Source organism: Tamandua tetradactyla, chromosome 4, assembly GCF_023851605.1.
Source record: "Tamandua tetradactyla isolate mTamTet1 chromosome 4, mTamTet1.pri, whole genome shotgun sequence".
NCBI lineage: Eukaryota > Metazoa > Chordata > Mammalia > Pilosa > Myrmecophagidae > Tamandua > Tamandua tetradactyla.
Genome location: NC_135330.1, coordinates 148,073,333 through 148,098,200, shown reverse-complemented (window position 1 = coordinate 148,098,200; position 24,868 = coordinate 148,073,333). Strand labels below are relative to the sequence as shown.

At 35.4% G+C, this 24,868-nt stretch overlaps 1 long non-coding RNA gene across 2 annotated transcripts; it reads left to right on the top strand.

Annotated features, from left to right (window-relative positions):
- LOC143679429 (uncharacterized) lies at window positions 1-24,868 on the top strand. 2 transcript variants are annotated; one of them, XR_013173747.1, is made up of 3 exons: window positions 1-60; window positions 16,144-16,279; window positions 24,130-24,868. It is a non-coding gene; the product is annotated as an uncharacterized LOC143679429 (long non-coding RNA). The 2 variants fall into 2 exon arrangements; XR_013173748.1 differs by having other exon boundaries at window positions 19-109.

Genomic DNA, 24,868 nt, shown 5'->3' with positions numbered 1-24,868 from the left:
CAAGAACAATCTCTACAATATGAATATCTAATAAGCATCAGACACTGTGAACTAGAAGAGGTAAAAAGGGAAAACTGGAAGCCCTGGAAGGATCTACTCAGCTAACTAAGTAATATGACCGTGTGCAGGAAATTAACTTCTGCTTATATGGTTTATACTCCCAAGGGGTCCTCACGTTCCAGTAAACATTGGTTGTGCCACTGAACTGACTTGGCATTTTGAACTATGAAAAACAATATAGTGGAACGGATAACACAAGAGAACCAAAGAAAGTAGGGCATGAAATAAAGGACACCATCTTGGGAGAATAAATCACCCATCTCACTCCTCTCTCCAGCCCAGGTGGTAGTAGAGGAAAGTTCATTTCAGAGAACCTGGCTCGGAGAACTTTCGCTCCTTTTCATTGCTATTTCAACCATGAATAATCTTCTGTCCTCAGAACTGTAACTCACTGACCGAAGATAACTGATAACAATTTTCAGACGTGCTTTTAATATAGAAATATATTTTTAAAATCACCTTAAAAATGAATTGATTACTTAAAGATGATACCTAGTTTTTGAAGGATTAATTCAAGATCATTTAGCATATTAAGCACACACATACGTATACTTTGTTGTCCATTGTTTTTCTTAGAAAAAAAATCACTTGTGTATTCACATGTCAAAAGGGACATGAAAGGTCATTACCCAGTTCATAATGCAGACTTGACGAAGACTAGATAAATCGAATTCTAGAGTACATGCTTTCTATCTTCAGAAGGAGGTAGGGTTTAACAGAATTAATGTTTCGTTTATCCAAAATTTACAATACTGAACATTTCTATAGTGCCCTACAGTTTATAAAACTCTTTTACCCATTAGTTCTCCAAGCAACCCTTAAGGTAGATGGGATTATACTTCTTTAAAAGAAAAAGAAATCAAGACACAGGGAAATTAAGGTATCTACCAGAGGTTATATTGCCAACAAAGGCTGGAGTTGCAACTTAAAACTAGGTTTCTGAAAAAAATTCCATTCTTTTTCTATCCCATCGGCACTTCACTTCAATTGATAGCATGCAAGGTTTTGCATGGATCGAACTTCTAAAGAAACAAAAAACGGAGATGAAGCAAAGGACGGGAGAACTAAAAAACGCAATCTATTCAACATATGAGTTGTCTATTTCTGAATGCAAATCCATGGCAGATGACAATTCAGGCCCTCTCCCGGGGCTAGGCTTTGTTCCCCTGATGGGCAGTTGGGGCAGTGACACAGGGAGGCCCCCTGCTGAGAACTGGGCCTACAAGAGACCAGAGGTGGAATACACGCAATTAACCCTTAACCCCTCCTCATTCACCATCATGGTGGAGCGCATTTGGCTGGCTCTCTCCCCGTCTACATGACCATCTCCGTATAGCTGTCCTAAATATACATCCTTCTTTAGAGGGGTTGTGGGGAAGCGGGTGGGAAGTATGGATGCTCACATTTCAAGCTTTTTGAAACCAGCTAGGAGGTAAGCTATTTTTCTTTCTTTTCTGGTTGACAATCAAGAAGATCTCTGGTTTATGAGAGTAAACTCAGTTCCATTTTCAGCTGCAAATGCCTGGCTGTCTTAGGACAGTACTTGGAGTCAAAGATGGCTGGAAAAGTATGGAAAATCAGAGGGAGAAAATGTGGGCCTGGCCGGTGGAAAGCATTTCAGTGGGTCTAATGATTTTGGGAAAACCTCTGCAAGGCTGGAACATTTTGCCACACGTAAGTGGTTATTTCCTTAGCCTCTTCTCGATTCACTGAGAGCTCTGTGTAGCTGACCAGAGAAGGGAGAGAACTGAAGCACAGTCCCAATGTGGGTTTGTCAGGAGAGATATTTCAATTTAGGTTTTGCAAATGTGTTGCATGTAACAAAGCCTGTATTTTTTTTTCATTTCAAATGAAATCTGCCTTATTCTGGTTCATTTAACTCTTGGAAACGTAGTTGTATATGTTCAGAAAGCCCTTTGAGCACTTTGAGGGAGTTCTGGGAAGGCTTTCAGCACCGCCCTGTGCTGGAGAGGCAGGAAATCGAGTTCTGCCAAACGCAAATGAGCCCTGCCTCCAAAAGGGGAAGTTTCAAAACACAAAATGCTACACGATCTAAAAGACAGCACACCCTGCACAAATGATATCTGGGGGACTAAGAAACTGTAGAAAGTCATTGCTGCACATTTAAATTTTGCTATTTCAGAAATGCTCATGTGGGCTTAACATAGATATTTGTTAGTGAGCTGGTGGCTTCAGAATCTCTCAGCAGGCCTGCAGGTATCCTCTGCTTCTAAGTTGTCCGTATTCTGTTTTGGAACAGAAAGGCTTCTCTTTGATTCCCATGTCATAGTTGGTCTCAACTAATGCTGACAACTCGAAAAATGGCACTGGCTGTGCTGAAAGAAAACAGAAGTTGGTCCATTAAAAGCTACTACTGGCCGTCAAAGGGTTAATGGAGTCAGTTCCAAGAGAGTTAGGCAACCACCGAAATAGGATAATAAATGTGACACTCTCAGACTATCAGTAGCAAATATTTGAGCTTATCAAATAACGGAGGAAGTAGTTTAGTTACAAATAAACCAATCTCTCATAAAACAAGTTTTCACACAGGGTCATTTCATTGAGCTGGAGACAGCTAGAGGCCACTCATAGGCAGAGCTCCCACTCTGTGTACACTTGGTAACAGCCCCTCGTGATTAATGGACAGCCAGGGGGGAGGCTGCATCCTGCAGCTCTGCTGAGAAATGGAGCTGGGCTTCATATCAGCAGAAAAGCCATAAACAGCATCTCAGGATTATGGCGAGGAAGTGACTCATCCTCTGGGAACATAGCTGGATTTGTGCTCGTTCTCCCTCACCACCCGCCTTCTTTCTCTCACTTGCTCTCCCTTTTTTCCCTGTAGAGCAGAGACCATCGTGTCCTAGAAACTATAGTAGATGTCACTGCTTGGCACTTGCTGTGCAAAGAGAGGACAAGTGTGTGGGCGTGAGGGGGAGGTGAAATGATATTCTTAAAGTAACAGCGACTGTGCTAGCTAAGGGCTCTATTGAGGCAGTTTTTTCTACAGTCTTTGAAACTAGTTTGGTGAGGGCATCTAATTTGGATTCAAGAAAAAGCTCAAAAAATGTTTAAGGGTAGGAAAAAAAAATTAAAGCTCCTGGTTTCAAAGTAAAATTATCACTGAGATTAGGAAGAAATGGAAAAAAAATACCCTGACATGATTAGATTAATTTAGCAAGTAACAAAGAAAAGAATAGAAAGAAAGCTGAAGAATTCTTGATTCTTTTCTGAGGAAAGAGAAATATACATAGATTTCTATTTTGATATTCAAAAGAAAGTTTACCCCTAGCATTGTTTGAAAGAAGCAGGTAAATTATGCAAAACATGGAAATAGAAATATAAAGCTGAAAAAAATCCAGCCATACCACCATTCAAAGGAAACCATTATGAACACTTTAGCATATTTCCTTCCAGTTTCTTCCTACATCTTTTAAAAATAGATTGTTGAGATCTTAACCATATGTAAAATTTTGTTTCTTACTATTTTCAGCCAACATTTTAGCACAGGCATGGCTATGTTATTCAATCTTGTACATAATATTAATGCTGCAAAATATCTATTTTGAAATTATAATGAGCATAGTTTTAAATTTTAATTAGCATATTCCAGTTTTTTGCTCATGTTAAAAGCAAAATTTAATTGACTTTTTAAAGATGTATTTATAAAAAATTATACTTAATCTCTTTCTAATAAAAATTGAAGGGAAAATTCTATGCTATTATTCTCAAAGTTAACATATTAACTTTTATATTTAAAATAAATATTCTGGCAATTGAATTTTCCACAGAACTAGGAGAGTTGAGGACCTGATCCCTAACTGTATAATGTACTAAACCTTACTAAATGCTCTTTCCAAATGCATGAACCATTATCGACTCATTACCTTTAGATATCAAGATGAATAAAAAGTGATGGCATGGCATTTACATTCACCCACCTTTACCTTTTTTCAACCTACATTACCTGCACTTAGATGCATTTTGTTTATGTGGGGCATCTGGAACTACTTTTGATGACTGTTATCTTTTCCGGGTTCAGGAACTGGACATGTTTTCTGCCAACTGCCCCAGAGCTGAACAATCTGAACAGTGACTCCACTGTGTCTCACCAACAATGCCTCTGCCTCTCTCTTAATAATGTGGAATAAAAGTTATGTTATGAATGTTTGCATAGAAATACAGCCCTGAATCAATTTAAACTTGCCTTCAGGTTTCAGGCAGGTCCTTTCCTTGTTCTGAGAACAATGCACACTAAGGGTTAAAGCCCTCTGGTGACCCAGTCCACTGGGGCGGAGGCCGGTGGGACTGTCAGCCTACTCGCACAGCATTGGATCCAGCTTGTTTCCAATTAAATGTCCTCTCAGTTGACTTTACTTTGATTCCTGTGAAGCTCATATTAAAGGACAGAGAAATAGTTTTTTTCTTTAGAATAAAATCCAGGTTTACCTAGATTTTTTTTCTTGCCGCAAGTAGATTTAAATTAGAAGGATTTTATAGTTTTCAAAGATATTTCTTTTTGCAGAATCCAAATGGTAATAGGCTTCCATACATTTAGGTACTTAGTCAGGATGTTTTTGAGAAAGCAATGCCAAATACTGAAGCGTATTGTACTCAGAAAGTACTAAATTTTAGTTTTATGCCTCTGTTAGAAGTTTTCTTTCACATTGAAATCTGTGAAAAGAAGAAGCAATAATCTGGACTATTTGAAGAAATAATAGTTTAATCTACCTTTTTCCTTCAAACCATTTGCAGATACTGAAAAATGAATGTTGAGCAACAGTCACTGCACGAAGATGGAAATAAGCATTTATCAGGCACATACTATATACTTTACATACAACTAAATATTTAATGTAATTCTTACAACAATCCTTTGGGGTGAATAGTCTTATCCTAATTTTACCAATAAATAAACCAACCTTGTGCAGTTAGTGAAATCTTGGAGGCAAATCTTCAAATTCAATCAACTAAAAAGGAGAATTATTCACTTTTTAATAAAGGTGTATCTTGAAATACATCACACAATATTGAAACATAAAAATAAAATCAGAGGGAGGAATTCTAAAAGAAATTCTAAAGGCAAAATTGTCTAAAGATATAATATTTCTTTTTGCTAATAATTTGAAATTAGAATTTTTCATAGTCACCAAGAATTAAGGAAATGTTCTATGGTAGAGTGAGCAAAGAAATACAAGGAATAAGTGTGATCGAGTTTTAGTACCATAAGGCTATTTTCCTTATCCCAATGAGCTAATACTTTCCAGTGTCCCCAGTTACTATTCCCACTCTTTGTTTGGTCACTTGACCTAATCCTATTTTTACATAGTCAAACTCAGTTTCTGTGATTGAGCAGAGGACATGAAGAGCCTGGAAGGGCCTGAAGCTGGAGGTAAAAGAAGGAAAATGCAGAGGCAAAAGAAGAATGCTCTGTGAATCATAACAGCAGCTAGTATGTACTGAACCTATTCTGGTTCCAACTTTGTGCCAAGTACGTCACTTGTCATGCTCACAGCAATGCTGTGTGGTGGGTGTCCAATAATTCTTACTTCTTGTCAAGGAGACTGAAGTGCAGAGAAGTTAAAAGATAACCAAAGATAACCTCCAGGAAGTGCTAGTATCATTATTAGTTCTTTATTTTTTATATTTGTGAAAAATAACATAAATACAAAAAAGCAAGAAATTTCAAAGTACACTGCAACAATTAGTTATAAAGTGATTTCAGAGCTTGGCATGGGTTACAGTTACACAATTTTAGATTTTTCCTTCTGGCTGCTCCAAGATATCGGAAACTAAAAGCAATATCAACATAATGAGTCAACAGTCATACTCATTTGTTAAATCTTATCTTCTCTATTATAACTCTACCTTTTCCTTTGATCTTTTTTCCCAATCTTTAGGGGTATTTGGGCTATGTCCATGAAATTATTCAAACTCAGATCTGACTTGGAAACTTTTGCTTCTTATGATTCCTTTAATGTCAATGACAGTGCTTTTCCAGCACTCTCATATATCATAAATCAGTGGCCGATTTTGGTAAATAAAACAAATGCATCATGTCTTAAAATTAATAAAGAGGTTTAAATTAATCAAGCAGTTATATATTCCTTTTTCTATAGGACTTGAGAATGGGCCAAGACGTTTTTCTCTTTTGGAATTATGAGAAAGCATTCAGCACTACAGACCAGTATTTTCGTAGATCCTTTGGTCTCTGTGAGTCTATGTTCTGTGTTGACTATCTCCTCCGGTTGAATATTCCATAAAGCATAATTAGCCCAGTTATTTAAAGGAATAGAAGCACCTGATGGTATTTAACATACAATTGTTTATATAATCTTATTGCTGCTAAGGTTCCTGATGAGAGCTGCCTTAAAATTAGCAGAGGATTGGGTGGACCATGGTGGCTCAGCAGACAGAGTTCTCGCCTGTCATGCTGGAGACCTGGGTTCGATTCCAGGTGCAAGCACACATACACACACACACACACAAATAGCAGAGGATATATTGAGAAGAGAGTCAGCTGGTTATTAAAGAAGAGCATACTTGCATTGCTTTGGTTCAATTGACCTTCTCAACTTTCAACACATTCTGAGATGGCCTGATAGGCCTTAACAGGGTACCCTTAATGACATGCCACACATGCTTGGGTTTGTCAGGAGTCAGTAATAGTTTCGTATTGCTTCATATTGAATTTGATTATGTCATGCTTGCACTTGATACTAATCATGTTCAAATAAACTAGATAATAATTGAATACCTTTTTTCTTTCCAGAATTAACATTGACTAAACAGTTATGCATCCTTCATTGCTTGAGTTTGATAGACTCGACTTCAGTAAATATATGTTTTTTACAAGAATAATATTTTTATAAATATTAAACTAATTAATTTAAATCGTCCTCCTTAGAATCAAGTTTCTTTTGCATTTTTTCAAGGCTGAGCCATGATCTACCACTTTAGAGCGAGACTGGACAGAAGCCTGACCTTGGAGCAAACAATGGCTTGAAAGACAGGCTCTTGTAGAGAGCTGGCTGAGGATTTGTTAAATTCCTTTACCTTACCCTACTTCATCTAATTTCCCCTATAGCACCCTTCCATGCAGTGTGCACACACACACCAGTTTACATTTCAACCACAATGCCAGGAAGATTTCCACTGTGGATTCCTCCAAATTTGTAGAGATGATATTCAGTTTTATAGTTAAGGCTTAACCTGGAGGATGGCACTTGGAAGGAGGGAAATATGCAAAGGGAAAGAGCCTTCATTACATCCCAGGTGATTATGGAATGAGAAGAATAGGTAACATTAGCCCTTGAAAATATATTTACTCTACCTAATTTTTTTGTTTTAAATACAATCCCATCCTCACTACTGAAAAGGTACTTTTAATAGCAGTTAATAAGCAAAAGATGAGCTTTTCCACCTTCTACTTCACATGGTATTAAGAGTGCAAAGAAAGGATAAACACACACGGGAAGACATAGAAAGTTAGAACAATGTACTCATCTACTATTCATAAGAGTTGCTTTTAAATTCTGCTTTAGCAGGAATGACAGATTTTAAGAATATTTTGGGGTTCAAAGCCTTCCAGAGGAAACTGATAAGATTAGAACCCAAGGTGAAATGGTAGAAAAAGCTCTAATTACCTAGATAATTGCCAAAATGAATCCTAGTTTGCACCCCCAGAAGAATTTCTAAACCTGTTGACCTAGCACACAGGCTAGAATCATTAGTTCCCAATCCTGGCTATACATTAGAACCAATTGGTAAGCTTTGAAAGACCTCTGAGTCTGAGCCCAAATTGAGACCAATTAAATCAGAATACCCAAGGGTTGGGGTCCTGGCACCAGTATTTTAAAAAGCTCCCCAGGTAATAATATGAAGTCTAGGCTGAAAATGACTTAACTGGCTGCAAATTGCTATTATCCAACGGTGGCAAGCAATTTTCACTCCTTTGTACCATGGCTAACTCAGCTACATATAATTTTATTTCTTGTCACTGAGGAATATGACATTTTAACCACAGAAGGATATTTCATCTACAGAAGGATATACCATTCATTTATTTCATGTTTTACTGCATTGAATTATGACAAGAGCACAGATTTAGGCCTTCTTTCTACATCAGATAATAAGCATTGTCCTTAACACATGCATATGAAAGGTTGGCCTAGACAGGGTTTCTTAACCTTGGCACTATTGACAAATTGGGTCAGATAATTCTTCTTTATGCGGAAGGGGGTGGGGGAGGGCTGTCCTATACATTGTATGATGTACAGTGTCCCTGACCTCAGTTCTCTTGATGCCAGTGGGTAGATGCCTCCTCCCAGTTGTAACAACCAAAAATGTCTATAGACAATAGAACAACATCACAGTGATCCAGTCAAGTGTTTAAAAGGAGAGGTATGGAAAGGTAAAAGCAGGCAAACACTAATCCTGCGGCTTAATCCATTGCAGTCAAAACCGCTGTCAAGATAAGTAAAATTTTCAGTCTAGCCATCCTTGACAGCTATTTCCTCCCGTGAATCTTTTCTCTTTCATTGCGACTGTCACCAACTTTAAGGAATGCAATTGTCTGTAACTCAAAAAAGTGAAGTGTCAAATTGGGGGCTGTTTAGAAGTCCTGGTATGGTCTGGAAAGAAGACATTAAGATGTGATGAAATTAACAGGAGCTTTGAGGTCTCATAATTTCACACAACTCCTTTTATCGCTCTCTCTCTCTGCTTCTGTCTCTCTCCTTTTTTAGATGACAAGCTTGTGCATAATTAAACCCAACTTGTCCCTAGTCAATTGTGTGACACTACAAAACATTCATTTAGGAAATTAAGCTCAGTTTATTGGTTAAGCTTAATTTGTGTGAAATGCACCAGAAAGGTGATAGAAAATTCAAGACAAGAATTTTATGTGAATATGTTATATGTGAATATGAATTATCCCTTTTCAATACAGATCTTGGAATAAATTGAGATATTAAAATTCCAAATTGAAAATATAACTGCCCACAGTGAAAATGGGCATTTATTTAAAAAATAATCTCTAGAGCAGTTGCAATGTAATATTATAAGGAAGCATAGATGGGTTGGGGGTACTTTAAAAGGCCAAGTGGTCCAAACTCAGTTCAGGCAAGACCTGAATAGAACTACAATTGCATGATACATGATTCTCACTGCTAATTTCAAAATTGCTCTTTAATTTAGGGAGTTTATGGGATGTTCCCCACTGGCTTGAAAAACTCAAGCAAGCTTTGTAGATATGTGAAAAGTAGAAGCCATTAATGTATTATTTGATTTTGCATATCCCAAAGCTTTAAAGAGTAAAAACAACAACAACAAAAAATCAGAAAACACGAACTGTCCTTTTCCAGCATCCTGGAGAAATCTCCAGGCTTCTTTTAAGATTCCCAACAAAGAAACTTAAAACTGTCCTACCTTGACCAAGAGGAGTTTGAATTTACTTCTTGAGCCCTGTGTCAACCTTTCTTCTTCTTCTCTCTTCTAATGATATAAGAATATTTCCATTTCCTCCCTGTGTATGCCCACCACTTTCTAGCTGCATAAAGAAGATGAATATCTATTCAGCCTCTTGATAAATTATGAGACCCGCGAGTTGGTTTACTTGATGTTTTTGTGTTAGTCAAAGAAAAATGGTCCAAAATTCTCTTAGGGAGGGATGATCTTCTTATTTGGTCCCAGCTCTTAGGGACCCTGGGTTTAAGCAAGTGTGTCCTTGTAAATATTGTACATATTTTTATTACTTTTTAAATCCAATATCTTGATATTTGTATATATTTGAGAGGGACTATTTTTCATGGTTAGACATTTCTTAGCTTATAGATATATTATTTATTGCTGTTAAAAGGCGTTGTGTAAGCATTCCTTTGTAACATTAGCCTAGAACCTTGAGTACAAGAAAACAATATCTAAGCAAAGAGATCATTCCTAATACAATTTTTACATTTTTCTAAAATTAAATTCTTTCTCTATATTTAATTTCAGAGGGATGCTTGGATCTGTTTTTCATTTCTTTTACTTTTCTCTTTTTTAGTGAAATACTTCAGTGAGTTAAATGAATACGTCTTAAAACAGTTTGGATTTTCCCCATACAACGGTTTCCAAACTCTCAGTTAAAAGCAACCTCATATGCAAGGAAGTAACTCCAAATACCAAGCGTTCAAACCTAATTGACTAATCAGATAAACCATAGTAAGACCCTTGACATTCCAGGAATATGTCTGGAAACTATCTCAATTACTAAATTCCCGAATACCGAAATGTTTGGGCAGGCTCCTTCCTGGATTTCTGCTGAATCACATTTTCATTCACAGTAACACATTTACATGTCAGTCCTCACATCACAAATGTAGCCTCATGTCTTACATTCACCAAATGATGCCTCTGAGTTGATGGTCATTTTATAATGAAAAAAAGGTTTTATTGTCATGAGCACTGGAGGAGCAGAGAGCTGCTCTGAGGTGAAGGCAGAGGTGGCTGACGACGCCAGGCACAGCAGTGTGTTAGCCTTGTCACCTTGCATGATTAAGATGGGCCTTGGCAAAGTCTAAGTCCTGTAGATGGTGGAACTTCAGTGTTGTTCGCAAATAGTGGAATTCATTATTATCAACTCGGCGAATATAAAAGAGTTATACATTCTATTGTAAAATTGTGTGAACTACTCCTCTCCCTCACCCCTTCCCTCCCTCTCCGGGAATATAGGGTTAGATGGTGGTGAAGAACTTGGACTTTGGAACCAAGTTGCCTGATTGGAAACCCAGGCTACTATTTACCAGCTGTTTCATCTTGGTAAAATTACTTAAATTCCTTGAGACTGAGTTTGTTCATCTGAGATCAGATACAATAGCAATACCCATCTCTTGTAGGGTTGTAGTGAGGATTAAGTGAGTTAATATATATAAAATCTCCATATTAGGTCTAGCACCCTGAAAGTGCTCATTGAAAAGGACAAGGGTGTTCCTATGATGTATCAGGTGCTTCTCTAGACACTGGGGAAGTATGAGGAACCTCTGACAAGGGGGATAGTCTCTGGAGCATAGTCAACTGAACCCTTACTTTATATCACCCAAGTTTTATCACTCCTACCGAAGACTGACTAACACTTCTGATTCTTGGTCTCAATTTTCCAGGAGAGAGAATATGGTTGGCCTCCACTTTGGTTGGGTCCCCACAGATTTGAACCTCTGCGGCTGTAGGGCCAAGTCCCCTTAATGCGTATGTGGTTATTGGGGTCCACCCTCTGTTGTGGTAGTTCTCAGGAAATGGGAAGTGTGAGTTGAGCAGACTCCTCAAAAAGCATCTGCTATCTAACCCAGGAAAGTCCATTTTTAATGTTACACGTTTCCTGTCGAGGGTTCTTTGGCCTCTAGTTAAGCCTCATCTTAAATCCTTTAGATGACCACCTTCAAGCTACTTATTGAAGGTGACAGAGAATCTCAATAGCATAGAGAAATTCTAATGTATATATAACCGAGTTGTTGCTGATGTCTTAGTTTATCTGTTCAGTCTGGTATTACACTGAAACACCCTTTAAACTGTTCAGTTCAACACAGGGCAGTGATTAGATATTGTTTAATGTTCACATATTATTTACAATATGTATCAGATTAAACTAATGATTAATATGATATATATTTCATAAATATTTAAACATAATTAAAACATAGGGATTTTAAAATGTTTACATCTTTAATCCTTGAATGCCATAAGCTGCAGCTTAGACTCATTAGCAAAAACACATTTCAGTTTTTCTTGTCTTGCTGCTTACAATTATTCTTATAATTTTTCATTCACAAACAAATAAAAGCCTATGTGTGTTTATTATTTTGAAAAAGATGTCTACTGAACAGTTCATTAAGCTATAGTTAAGAGGCCTTTCTTCAAATAGAATAAAGACTTGGTCAAGCAACAAATAAAGACAAATGCCATTAATTTAGGTGGAAATGTTAGCTAAAATGTACCAAAGGAGTAAATTCTAAATTCCCATAAATGATCTTTCTTCTTTAGAGACATTTTTTTTCTTCAGACCATAATTGATACTGTCTCCTTGGAAATAATCCTAAGAGAGTAGCTGGGTTACTGGAAACCATGTGGTTTAAACTTAAATTATAGTAATATGTTGCCTCTTCCTATTAATGCCAGTCTTGCTGGTAAACAAAATTTGCATACCTTTCTATCATGTTTTATGTGGAATCCCCTGGACTGGTGCTCCAAGTCAGAACCATGAGTTCAAAAGGGCCAGGAGTAAAACCCAGTTTTTAATCAGACATGTAAAATAGTTACATTATTGAAAATAGTTTCATCTGCAGTTCAATAACTAGACTGTAGAAATCTGGATCTTTTTGTGTACAGAAAGAATTTTCTGTGTAGTCCACAAAATTTCTTAAATTGCTTCTCTTTATATAAATTTAAGGTCACATTTTATTAGGTGTAAAAGTAAATTAATGAGAATAATGCAATTTTTTAAAAAAGCTTTATTTTTAGGACTCTGATAGCATATGCTCATTTAAACCACAATTAAAGGAATGAATGTGTAGATCAATGCATAGTGGTTCTCAACCTGTCTTCTCTCAAATTGCCAGGGTGCTCTAAGTTGCTCTTTTTTCAATTAGCAGAAATAATAAAATTAAAATAACCCCAATATAAAATTTTATTCCCATGAAGGTTTTCTTGCTGTCACTTCCAAGTTAATTTCAATATGTAGCAATATTTCATGTTCTTTGAGAGTTCTAGGCATTCTAGCTTCCTGTTGCCTGAGCAACTTCTAGAGCATCTGCAGCATCTCAGGGTAAGTACCCAGATGCATCATTGGGGAACCCTGGAACCCACAATTACTAGGATGTACTGTTTTAGGGAAGGACAATCAATCCATTTCCATGAGAGTCTGGAAATATTATCTGTATTTGGATATTGCTATAAGCTACATCCTAAGCACTTGAAATTTGAATTATAGGTGGGAAAACTTCTCTTGGATAATTAAGTTTTAAATCCCTAATTAATGAACAGAGATAGCAGAATAGATTCCAAAACCAGCAATCTGACTAAATGTATCCAATACCACAAAAGAATTACAAGCAGGCAATTCAAGGGAGTGGCAGTGAGTGAAGGATGTATAGAAAGTGGATAGTCGTTGAAGCCAATGTTTCTAAGCTCAGCTGGGTAGGGTTGTTTGCCTTTTTATTCCCAGTTACATTTCCAACCTTAAGAACAGCCCCTGGCACACTGAGGTGCTTATTAAATATTTTTGCAATGAATGTCCGGGAGAGAGGAATTTTAAGCCAACGGACTTCAGGTATGATGGTGGCAATAGCTACACAATCATTCTAGTGAAGAATGCATCAGGCTGAAGTCAAACATCCCCCTTCTCTTATAAATCCTGTTGTTCTGAACCATGATCATCAAACAAGCTTCTGATTAAAATACACTTCCCATACCAATCTGCCAAAAGGGAGCGTGGTGGCCATGCTGACACAAACAGTGCAGTCCACATGAGGATTACATTTCTCAGTATAAAGTAATATACTGACATTGTGATTTTACACATTAATTCCTTTGGCTAGGCAAATGTAGCTTTGCCCCCAAGAGAGATAAAGTCAACATCTTGAGCCTGCAAGTGTCTGTGGGGAATCGCTTAGCTCACACCGTGAGGTCTCAGATACAAAGCCAGTTTTTCTCCCATATGACACCCCAACACTACTTTTGTCCACTTGGTGCTCCATTTGGACAGTTGAATTTGACAACCTTCCTTCCTTCGTTTAAATTATAGCATGTGAAGTGTTGTCCTAGGGGCCTTGGGAATGAGAAAGTGAAAAAGATTTGGCATTCAAGGGATTCACAATGAAATAGGGGAAATACGAATTGACTTCACTGCTCAACAGAATGTGATAGATTATACCAGAGATAGAAAAACCATACAGGAGCACAGATGGAGACAAACTGATACTGGAGAGAGAGATGCGGACACAGCAAACCCAATCCACATTTCCAAGGCTCTGTATTATCAGGGGAACCTTAAGAGCAGGTAAGCAGGGGAGATGACCTTCCATCAAATCATGAACGACTTTGGGATACTCAAGTAGGAGGAAGGGAGAAAGGCATTACCTATCATCTCTCTGGAAGTTAGTGTTGACTTTGCTATTAATAAAAAGTTTCCTAATATTTGCTACCTGGAGGCCAAAATGCTTGTAAGCAAAGAGACTTGGTTTCCTCATCATGTTTTAGGATGCAGGCTTCAATCTTTGGAATGTGACGTCCTTTTGGTCAAATACGAGAAAAATAGTTAGCAAAAAAAATCATAGTATTAGTGTAAGTTTATTAAATGTGAGTTCCTCTATGTCCAAAAGCTTAAATTACCCATAGCTCTCTGTTAATGAAAGCATTACTTATGGTGAACACGCTTATTTATTAGCATGTGCTTACTTTATGATGCAGTGTTTTGCATATATTAAAATTGAAATGCATGGCTGAACTAGAAATTTGGTGTTGAAGTGCTCCTCCAAAGCATATGTTCAAAGCTATTTTCGGTGGTGCATGCTTTATTTAACATTGGAATTTAGATGCGATTTTTTCATTGATCTTGTACGAATTTTGTTTATTTGGCAAATGCCTATGACTTGGCAAATTCACTAGTTGCTATGATTTCATGTGGAAACTGGGAAATGGAGGTGATTCCTTTACCAAATGTGGTAAGGAAACAGTGATTAATCCTGGCCCCAATACTTGGGAACAATCGTTATTTCTTGATAATGCTAAAGGTCTTGAAATTGAAATGACATGCGTGAAGATAGATATTTGCTACATAAATGTTTGGTGGCAGGACTGTCTGCAATACATTTATTCAGAAACTGAATGATAGCTTCCATAGTAGATAGATCCATAGTAATGTCCAAACTTCTTGGTACAGTTCCTTTATTTTGCTCTGCCTACACCAACCACATGAACTAAATAAATGCTGTCTAAACAAAGAAATTCTGAGACCCATTTTTTTCCTGAATTTTTTCTCTCAATCACTCCATCAAATGAGATTTTGTTCTTCTCATCTTCTTGTCTACTGACCTTGAGCTTTTTCTTACATTACCTTACTTTGTTATCTAGTCTTGAAGCTTAATTCTCCAGTTATCATCTTGGTTTCTTTGGCAATAATCCTGCTGCTTCTTTCCTCTTAAATCTGGCTTTAAGAAACCTCTTCTCGGTTTGCCACACTACAAAAATATGACATATAAATGCACATGCTTTCAATATTTTAAGTTATATTAACAAGAGCTTCTTAAGCATATCAGGTTTTGAGTCTTCCAGTTTCTAATGTCATTTAGAAAAGTAAATTTGAAAACATAAATAGAGCTTAGCCATTAATAATCAAATAAATATTTCTATATTGAGAACACTGGACCTCTAAAATTGAGACCAATATCGAAAGCTTTTTTTTTATATAATTTTTAATTGAAGTTTCAGCTACATAAAAATTGGATTTTAAATATTGGCAATCTCATTTGTAAAACCATAAATACCATAAATAACAAAGTATATGTTATTTCTTAGTCACATTCTCCTTTTGTCTGTCATTACGACAAAGTATCAGAAGGACTTTGACAAGAAGCTGGAATCGTAATGGTGACTGTAATGACTTAGAAGCATGTAGAAACATAAAACTTCATGGGCTAGTTGTGCTCATTGACATGCTGGCTTTGACTGAAACATTTTGACAGTGTTAAGGGATTCTTTTAATACCCTCAGCAAAAAAAGATCAAGCAAATGTTTAAGAATGCCAAAGCTCTAATACCAGCTCTCGCTCTTCTGAACTTCCACAGCACTTCATATGTAACTTCATTATGATACTTAACACTGTATTCCTTGCACCATGGTCATTTGTGTGTCTTAGTACTCCTGTGAGCCTGTGAACGCTTTGAGGGTGAGATATATCTATCTAATTCCTCCAGGAGGCCCTTAGAACATTTAGCCCAGAAGTTAATAAATGTTATGCAGAGAACATGTTAATTAATGAGAGTAACATATTAATGTATTTTCATACCAGCATTTCAGAATTAATATTTTAAATTTCATATTGACACTTTACAGATTTAGGTGTTAAGTGAAGCTTAAAAACAGAAATGCAAATTCCTGATGGTAAAAGGATAGTGGAAGACTTCGAAGCCCCAGGCAGAACCTTTACTTTATCTGAGATCAAGGACCTGCATGGATAAAAAAAGGCAAAGTAAGTCATCCTCCTTGAAAAATTTTTTTCCTTAAAATAGAAAGTTGATATCTAAAGCTGCTTTAATTCCTTGGGTTCAAACTTATGGCTTCACTCTCCTTGAAGTTTAATCACCTTAAATACCATATAATAATTCTGGGAATGTTAAATTGCCATAGAAAACAGAGTATGTTGGAGTCATGAATCCAACATTAGGGAGAGTTGACCTGGTTATAAAACTCATTCATGGACTCATTGTGGTTAAAATTGTTGGGAAGGCACCCAGCTCTGCTTGAAGGCTTTAATGGGATATAGGGAGAGATGCTTTTGCATAAAGCTTTTATTAACTTGCAACAGACAACTATAATACCTAATTACTTAAATTAAAGCAAGACTTCAAACATATAAGTTTGATGTTGTTTTTCTGTTTATTTAAAAAACTAGAGACATCAGAGGAAAATACACAAATTTCTCTATACATGCTTTTACTTAGGAAAAATTTACTTTTCCCAATATTTTACTTTTTACAATATTTTACTTTTCCTAAGTAAACTTACAACAAACTTAGTTTGCATATATTTCACCTAACTTTTCCTAAGTAAAATATTGGTGAAATACATACAAACTAAGTGAAATACTGGTGAATAATGAAAATAACACTTGATCAATTAAATTCTTTCAGACGCTCTCATTATACTGACCTTGTCTCTCTTTTTTGCTTCAGATTTGGCAGCTCTGGCAAGGATTGTGATTTCACAAAAAAAAAAAAAAAGAAAGGAGGTTATTTTTTTTTCTTTTTAAATATGCGTGTAGCTACAAATGTAAAATTTTAGAATTTCAAAATGTGACAAAAATTTTTTATAGGATTTTGATTTAATTTATTTTGAAAAGTCTCGTCATTCTTTTGATAGTAGCTTAAAGATCCAATCCTGTTCCCATATGCTTTCTGCTATTTTAAAAGAAACAGTACACAATTGCCTCAGAGAAGCACTGTGTGTTTCCAAAGAGTGACTGAAAACCATCCATCTGGTCTTGCTGGCATCTTTCTAAATTGTATGTGATTAAAAGAAATGTATTCAACATTTTACATCTCTTTGGCTAGATGAGGTAAATGATAAGGTAAAGGAGATCTTTCTTCAGTTCTGGTTATTGAATAGCATGTCTCTTCCTTTCAGCCTGTAATGAATACCTTACACACCCTTCGTTTATTTGGATGGCTCCTAATCACCCATCAAGACCCAGGCTAGACCTTGCCTCCTCAGTGAATTCTTGTGTAAAACTAGCTCTGCATATATTGTGATTCATACCCGTATTGAACTGCTTATTTTTTAAAAAATTTTTTTAAATGTCTCCTCTCCTATAATCTGTGAGTTCCTAAAATGGAAGGCAAATAATCTTCAATGCGATTCAAGTCAACAAAATATTATTACAATATTCCAGATGCTAGTGCAGGGGCTGGAGAGACAGACCTGAACAAGTAGACATAATTGTGTCCTCAAGAGCTTACAGTGTAGCTGGGAAGAAAGAAATTGAATAAGTAATTCGATTTAAAGATGAGGCCCAGTGAAGGGATAACTATATATGAAACCTCATGTTTTCAAAAATAAAGTTGGAAGTTCAAAATATCTTTAATGTTGCTTTTATTAAAAGCTTTTGTCTTACATGGCATAAATACTCAGATTAATTATCTAAATTGATACTATCATTGGAGAGGTGAATAATACACATTTCCTGTAAAGGTAAAGATATTCCAGGCATAGTGCTACATTACATATGCATATACATATATATATATATATATACACATATATATATATATATATACATGCATATATAATTTTAAGAGGCATTTGTAAGTCCCCTATAACACAGTTGTTTTATTTTTTAAAATCTATTTATTTAAGCTACCTAAATAGTAGGGTTTCTTCTTTTTCAGATTGTTTAAGAAGCAAGTAAATTATATTGAGTCATTATAGCTTCAAATATATATTAAGATGCATCTACAGATCTATCAAATAAGACTAATACCTTTATGCATAGACATAAACCTTATGTATAAACTATGTGCATAAAACATAAAGTTATTATGCAGGGTAACTTCCTATATTTTGACAATATCAACACACACATAACTGAGTGAACAGTTAAAGAAGAGCAAGCCAGGAAAAAAATCAGTCCACGAGATTTGGAGATGAATTTCTCAGAAGTGAGTTCACTAAGGAAATAACCTGTTTCATGGTACCAGTGGTTATGGTCCCCTTTGAGGGGCTGATTTCCTCAAGGGCAAGCACCACCCTATTTCTTTTTTTGAACCTCATGATTGTATCTCAACTAGAACTCTACACCAAGGAAACTTGGTCAAGGTTGAATAAATCATCCTAACCCTCTTTTCATCTTATTAAAATAAAATAAATTGAATTAATACATACGCTTTTATCCATCCAGCTATCCCTTGCAATCTGCATTGTCTCTTGTAATGGGAGCTTTTTTTGTTATCCAAATCCTGGAACTGAATGGAAGCATTCACTTTAGATGGAAAACACTGAAGAACATGGATTTCAGACACTCTTTAGAGGGCTGCTGGTCTATGCACTGATGCTAGAGAGCAACTGCCCACTCTTCAGCAGAGATGGAAAAAAAGGCATGTTGTTGCAAGATTAATATGGGAGCAGTTTAAAAGATGTGATGGAAAAGAGAGAAAAGAGAGATTAGAATACCAACTAAGAGTAGAATGGGCTCAAAAAAGTTAAGTTTAATTTCTTGTCTAAAGGGAATTTTTACTTTTACAAAGTGCCTTGCTTTAATATTATAAATAAATTTGGAATCCATATTATCATTCAACAACATTGAATGTATTTGGTATTCTATCCTCTTTGGAGAAGGCGCTGCTAAAAGATGTGTGATCTCTGAGTTAGTGTAATGAAAAAGGAAAAAAAAAAACGTGAAAATCTTTCCCTTTGTCATGCCTGGGCTCAGGGCAGACGACTCACTGTGTGAATTCAAGTTAAATCACTTAACCTTTTTCTATTATTCAATCCATCTGGGAAGCTGAATACAAGCACTTCACTATGAAACAGATGGTGCTGCAAAGCTAAATTTTCCCAGATTAAAAAATGAAGAAAAATGTGTTATAAGCACTGAAAGAACCAAACATGGAAAAAGATCAAGGATTAAAAGGAAAGAGCTATAAAATGAATCAAACCTTTTCCTCTCTAAAAGTAATGTAAAAAAAATAAGTCCTGTGAGATGATTTTAGGACAAAGTTAATAAGACATTTCATAAGCACCATATGCGTAAAGGTGGTTTTGAATAATGTTATTTAGATTAAGTAAAATACTCTTTTTTTGGTAGAGGTCTATGCATTCATTTACTTACATGTGCAAGAAAACAAGTAAGGATTACTTTAAGGTACTTTTATGAAAGCTACTTATAACCATATAGTTCAATACTAATAACACTTTTATAAAAAATATATGGTTTCCATCAGATAATTATAGCTCTGATGAAATTTAACACTAGTCGATAAATTTTAAAAATTTCCAGCTTGTCTAGAATATTTATGTTTCCTAATCTATTCTTGGAAAAGTATATATAATATATATATATATATATATATATATAACTTGGAAAAAAGGCAAGTTATTACCTCTTGCCAACTTTGGATAATTTTAATTTTATTGTATATAAAAAGTATTAGGTCCAAATGTATTTATATGTCAATATTTACATCTCATATTTTATTGAAGAAAGAAGGCCCTGTTGCAGCTAAGCAATGATGTTTTGATGAAAAATGTAGAGTAGTAAGAATCTGTATCTTATTCCCTGACTGGCTGCGATAATCTTGTGGAAGTTTACTATTTAAAAGACATAGTTTGTAGATGATGCTGAATATGAACCCCTCGAAAGCCCCACTGTGGACTTCCAGACTCCACAGTATAAGAGCTGAGTTTGGCCTTTGGGTCCAGGGACTATCACCAAAGGGAGGCTCCACAGTGGTTGAGGCAAATGACATCTCCCCAACCCAATGCAACCTTTCTTTGATTAATTCTCAAAATCCTGTTTATAAAACAAAAGAAAAACATGTACATGTATTTTTTCGAAAGAATCATGTTGGGTCATACTTTTCTAACTGAGAACATACGAATGAGGCATAGTTAAATGATTAAGAAACAATGAAATTTGACAGGCAAAATGCAGCCTTTCTTAAGAAGGCAGTTTCATGTCTCTTATTCTAATTTCCTATTGAGAAAAGATAAAGGCATTGACTATAATTATATGGCTTTTAACATCCACAGTAATAAATGCCTAGATAAAGATTAATCTCCAGTTTAAGAAGCCCTTGTTCAAGGTAGAAAATATGTCCTTTAGAATATGTGCATAAGTAAACCTAATGAGACATTTCAGTTTCTTGAGCCTTCTGCTCAAGAGAGAACCAATCTGGTGATCCCTACATTATTCTTTTTTGTTGATATTTCATATAGATATTTATTCCCACACATTTACACTTACACATATATTCAAACTACATCCCCACTATTCTTTTCCCTTAATAGTAGAAATAGTGCAAGGGGACGCGCCTATTTTTAAAAATACAAGAGCTTAAATCATTGATGTGCAGAATTAAAACTCCCAAGTAAAATTGAATCTGTGATTTAGTTTGGTTTGGAAGAAAAGAGACTTGAGCCTTAGATCTTGCAAATTGGCCTTTCCATCATCTTTACAGCACTTTCACATAGTCTTCCTTCTAATCTAAATACTGCATATAAAGTACATAATGGTTAGTACAAAGTTTTCTCATCTTCCTTTCCCTAAACTAATCCTGAGAGATGGCAAGGTATTTAGTTTCCATTTGTAGTAATCCCTTCTCTGGTCTTCTGGGTTAAGAATCATTTCCAATTCATCACCATAACCAGAAGCAAATCAAAGCTCATGACTAACAATGGGTAAGCAGTCAGCCTTATTTTAAAACAGTATATTTACATTTATAAATTGACAGCATATAAAGGAATATGCGAAGCATAAGCTTTTTATAAACACTTTCTAATTCATTTCCTTTCTCTCCAGAAACCTAGTATTAAAGCATCTTTGTGGCCATATCTATGGTTAATATTAAAAATGACCAATGTAAACTTATAGGGCCCTCAGTATCATTTCTCTATGATGTATACAAATCACACTTTTTTTTTTCTTTCCTTGCTACACAGAAAGAACCGCAATCCACAGTGGATGCAACTTGAACACATCACAAAATTCTGTTTGATGGCTTCAAGTTCTGTGTGCTCTGTAGTTGAGTTAACTTTATGACTCTTAGTATTTGAAAAGGATTTCCAAATAAGTAAAGGGATTTGGAAGGAATGTGTAAAACATATATGTTTAAGTGAGACTCTTCTAGATTATTGTTTAAGTTCAAATTTTAGTTCAGTTCCACTATAGTATAGTGTCATTTAACTGATGATATTTTAGGCTAGATAACCAAACTTATGGCCACCCCCATGGGTTGATGACTCTAGCAAACAAGATAGTGTGTATGCTCATTATTATTCAGACAATTGCTGGTAGCATACTTTTACCACACCATGAAGAAAAGGAATGGAAAGTAATAATTTTGTGTGCATGTATAACTTTGATTTTCTAGGCACTATGTTGATACATTTTATTTTATTATTTCATTCAATCTTCCAAACCTTCCCTAGAGCCAATATTATTATACCTGTTTTCCAGATGAGAAACTAAGGAACAATAAGTTTAAATTATTTACTAAAACTGGTCATTATGGATTCAAAACCCATGTTCTTTCCACTACATTGTATCATCATTGCTAGATTGAGAAATGCACACATAAACGCTCTTTAATGCTTTCAATCTCTTAAAGATAAGTATTTTTTTTTTATTTCAACATACAGAAGTCCCTACTGTTCTGAGGACATCAACACTTTGCTCAATTTCATGTAGTTTGTTAGGGATCGTTCAGATTCCCTAGGAGTACTGCTCACAAGTTCTAAGTTTCCACTCAAAAGCATAGAAAAAGAAATCATAGAGGTTTCATTGATCTCCTTTTTATTTTAGTACTGCTTAAATAAAATCAGTGATATTTTTTAGATACGTGCTGATAATTTAAATCTCCAATGTTATTTTTAAACCACTATCTTATCTTTGGGTGCAACTTTGTGCTTAAATATATAGAAAGAACGAAGTATCCAGACTTCCTACACAGGGTTCTTTTTGCTTCTGCTTTTCTGCCTTTTCTCCTCCTGAGGTTTGTTTATCCCACAATATTATTAGTACTTTGACTTGTCTTAAAATAGCAATAAGACAGCTAAAAATCATTAGCACTATTTATTTTCTTGTTATGGCTATTATAGCTCTCATATGTAATAAATAACATCTAGGCTTGTCAAATGAACAAATGTTGAATTACACAAGATGCTAACAGTCAAATCTGAACTAGTCTTCTTTATCAACTGACCATAGCTAAAACTATGTAAACGATCATGAAGTTAATTTTTTTTTAAATTTTCAGATAAGACCAACTCTGATGGCCCTCCTCCTTAAAACAATTTACACAATACATAAATAATTTATGCATTAATCATGTTTTAAATCAACTTCATCCAGGGTCTCTAATTTAGTCCCTTGCGATAGTCAGTGTAAAACAGGATTCTATAGATGAACAAGTTTTGTGAAATTTCTCAATATTTCATTGACCTCTTGGAGTTTCATATTGTACATCCAATTAATACTGACTTTGAGAAGATCTTCAGAAAAGAAGCTATTACCTTTTTGTCCATGGAACTCTTCTTTGTCTTAGCATTTATTCACATTCTATGTAACTATTACTTCTTAGAACAGACACTGAAAAATTTCAATATAATCCTTTGCAAGTGGAAAGATACTGCAGGCTGTAATGTTTTAAGTAGCTGAGGTACTCATTACTTAATTTAGTTGATCAACAAAAGAAGAAGGAATAGGATATTTATAGAATATATGATTAAAAGGGACAGAATATATTTAAAATTAATCCTTTTGACTTTTAGTTCATTTATCTAGCTAAAATTCCCTTAGTGACGAAAACTGATAGTATTTTAACTGTATTTTCTAATAGCATTCGAATAGCTATATCTGTTTTTAAATGAATACTGAGCTTTCAGACCAAGAAGATTCTCCCTGGATGTTACCATTCTCTGCTCCAAGCATGTCAAACTTTGGAAAAGCTTCCAAAGACTCCTTTGCAGTTATTTGGCCCTTGAGAATCAGTTCATCAAAGTAAATAGCAGGGGGACCTCATTCTATTGCCTCCAGAAAGTGGAAACAAGCCTTCCAAAAGGAAGTCTGCTACAAGTAAACAAGACTTTATGGTTGTTGATAGTCTTAAATTTCCATGATTCTATATTCATTTTCACTTGCAAATATAAAGGGTTGTGATCCAACCTCCTGTTCTTTTACCTCTTACCTAAAGTACTATGTTCATATCTGGGAATAGGAAACTGTATTCACTGTAAAGAGCTCATTTAAGTGTCTACATAGCGTTCCAAAAATAACATTAACAATCCATCTGTTTTTCACTACATACCTATTAGAAGGACTGAAAAAAAAAAATACAACAGTACCAGATGCTGGCTAGGATGTGAAGAAATTGGATCTCTCATAAATTGCTGGTGGGAAAGTAAAATGGTACAGCCTCTCTAGATGTTTGGCAGTTCCTTGTAAAATTAAACACGCATTTACTATATAACCTAACAATTACATTCCAGGGGATCTTTTCTAGAGAACTGAAAGTTTATGTTCCTGCAAAAACCTGTACACAATGCTTATAGCAGCTTCGATTGTAATTGACTAAAATTGGAATTAACCCAAATGTTATTCTTAAACAGGTGAAGGATAAAATACCATGGAATACTACTCAGCAACAAAAAGGAAAAATGTGTTCGTATCTGCAGCAACCAGAATGAATCTCAAGGCGATTATGCTGAATTTAAAAAATTTGATATCAAAAACTTACATACTGGGGGTACCAGGGTAGTTCAATGTTAGAATTCTCTACCTGCTATGCAGAAGGTTTGATTTTCTTAAAGAAGAAAGAAATGTGACCTCCACCATAGAGCATACAAGAAAAAAAAAGTTAAGTACTGTATGACTCCATTTATACAACATTCTCAAAATGGAAAAAAAAATGATAAGAATGGACCACAGATCCGTGGTTGCCAAGTGTTGGGGAGAAGAGAATGTGACTATTAAAGGTAGCTCGAGACAGTTCCTTTGTGATGATGGAATAGTTCTGTACCTTGATTATGATGGTAGTTATATAAATCTATACATGTAATAAAATTTCACAGACCTACACAAACATATAGCGCATTCAAAAACTAGTGAAATCCAAGTAAGATCTGTAGTCTATTTAATTGTATGGAGCCAATATCAAGTTCCTGGTTTTGATAATGTACTATAGTTACCTAAGATGTTTCTGCAGATGGAAGCTAATCAATGGGGTACACTCTGCACTGTTTTTACAGCTTGTTGAGATTTTATAATTATTTCAAAATTAAAAGTTTAAAAACAAAACTTTCAAAATTTCATCCATTGCAAGAAGACGTATTTCTTGAGCCACTTATG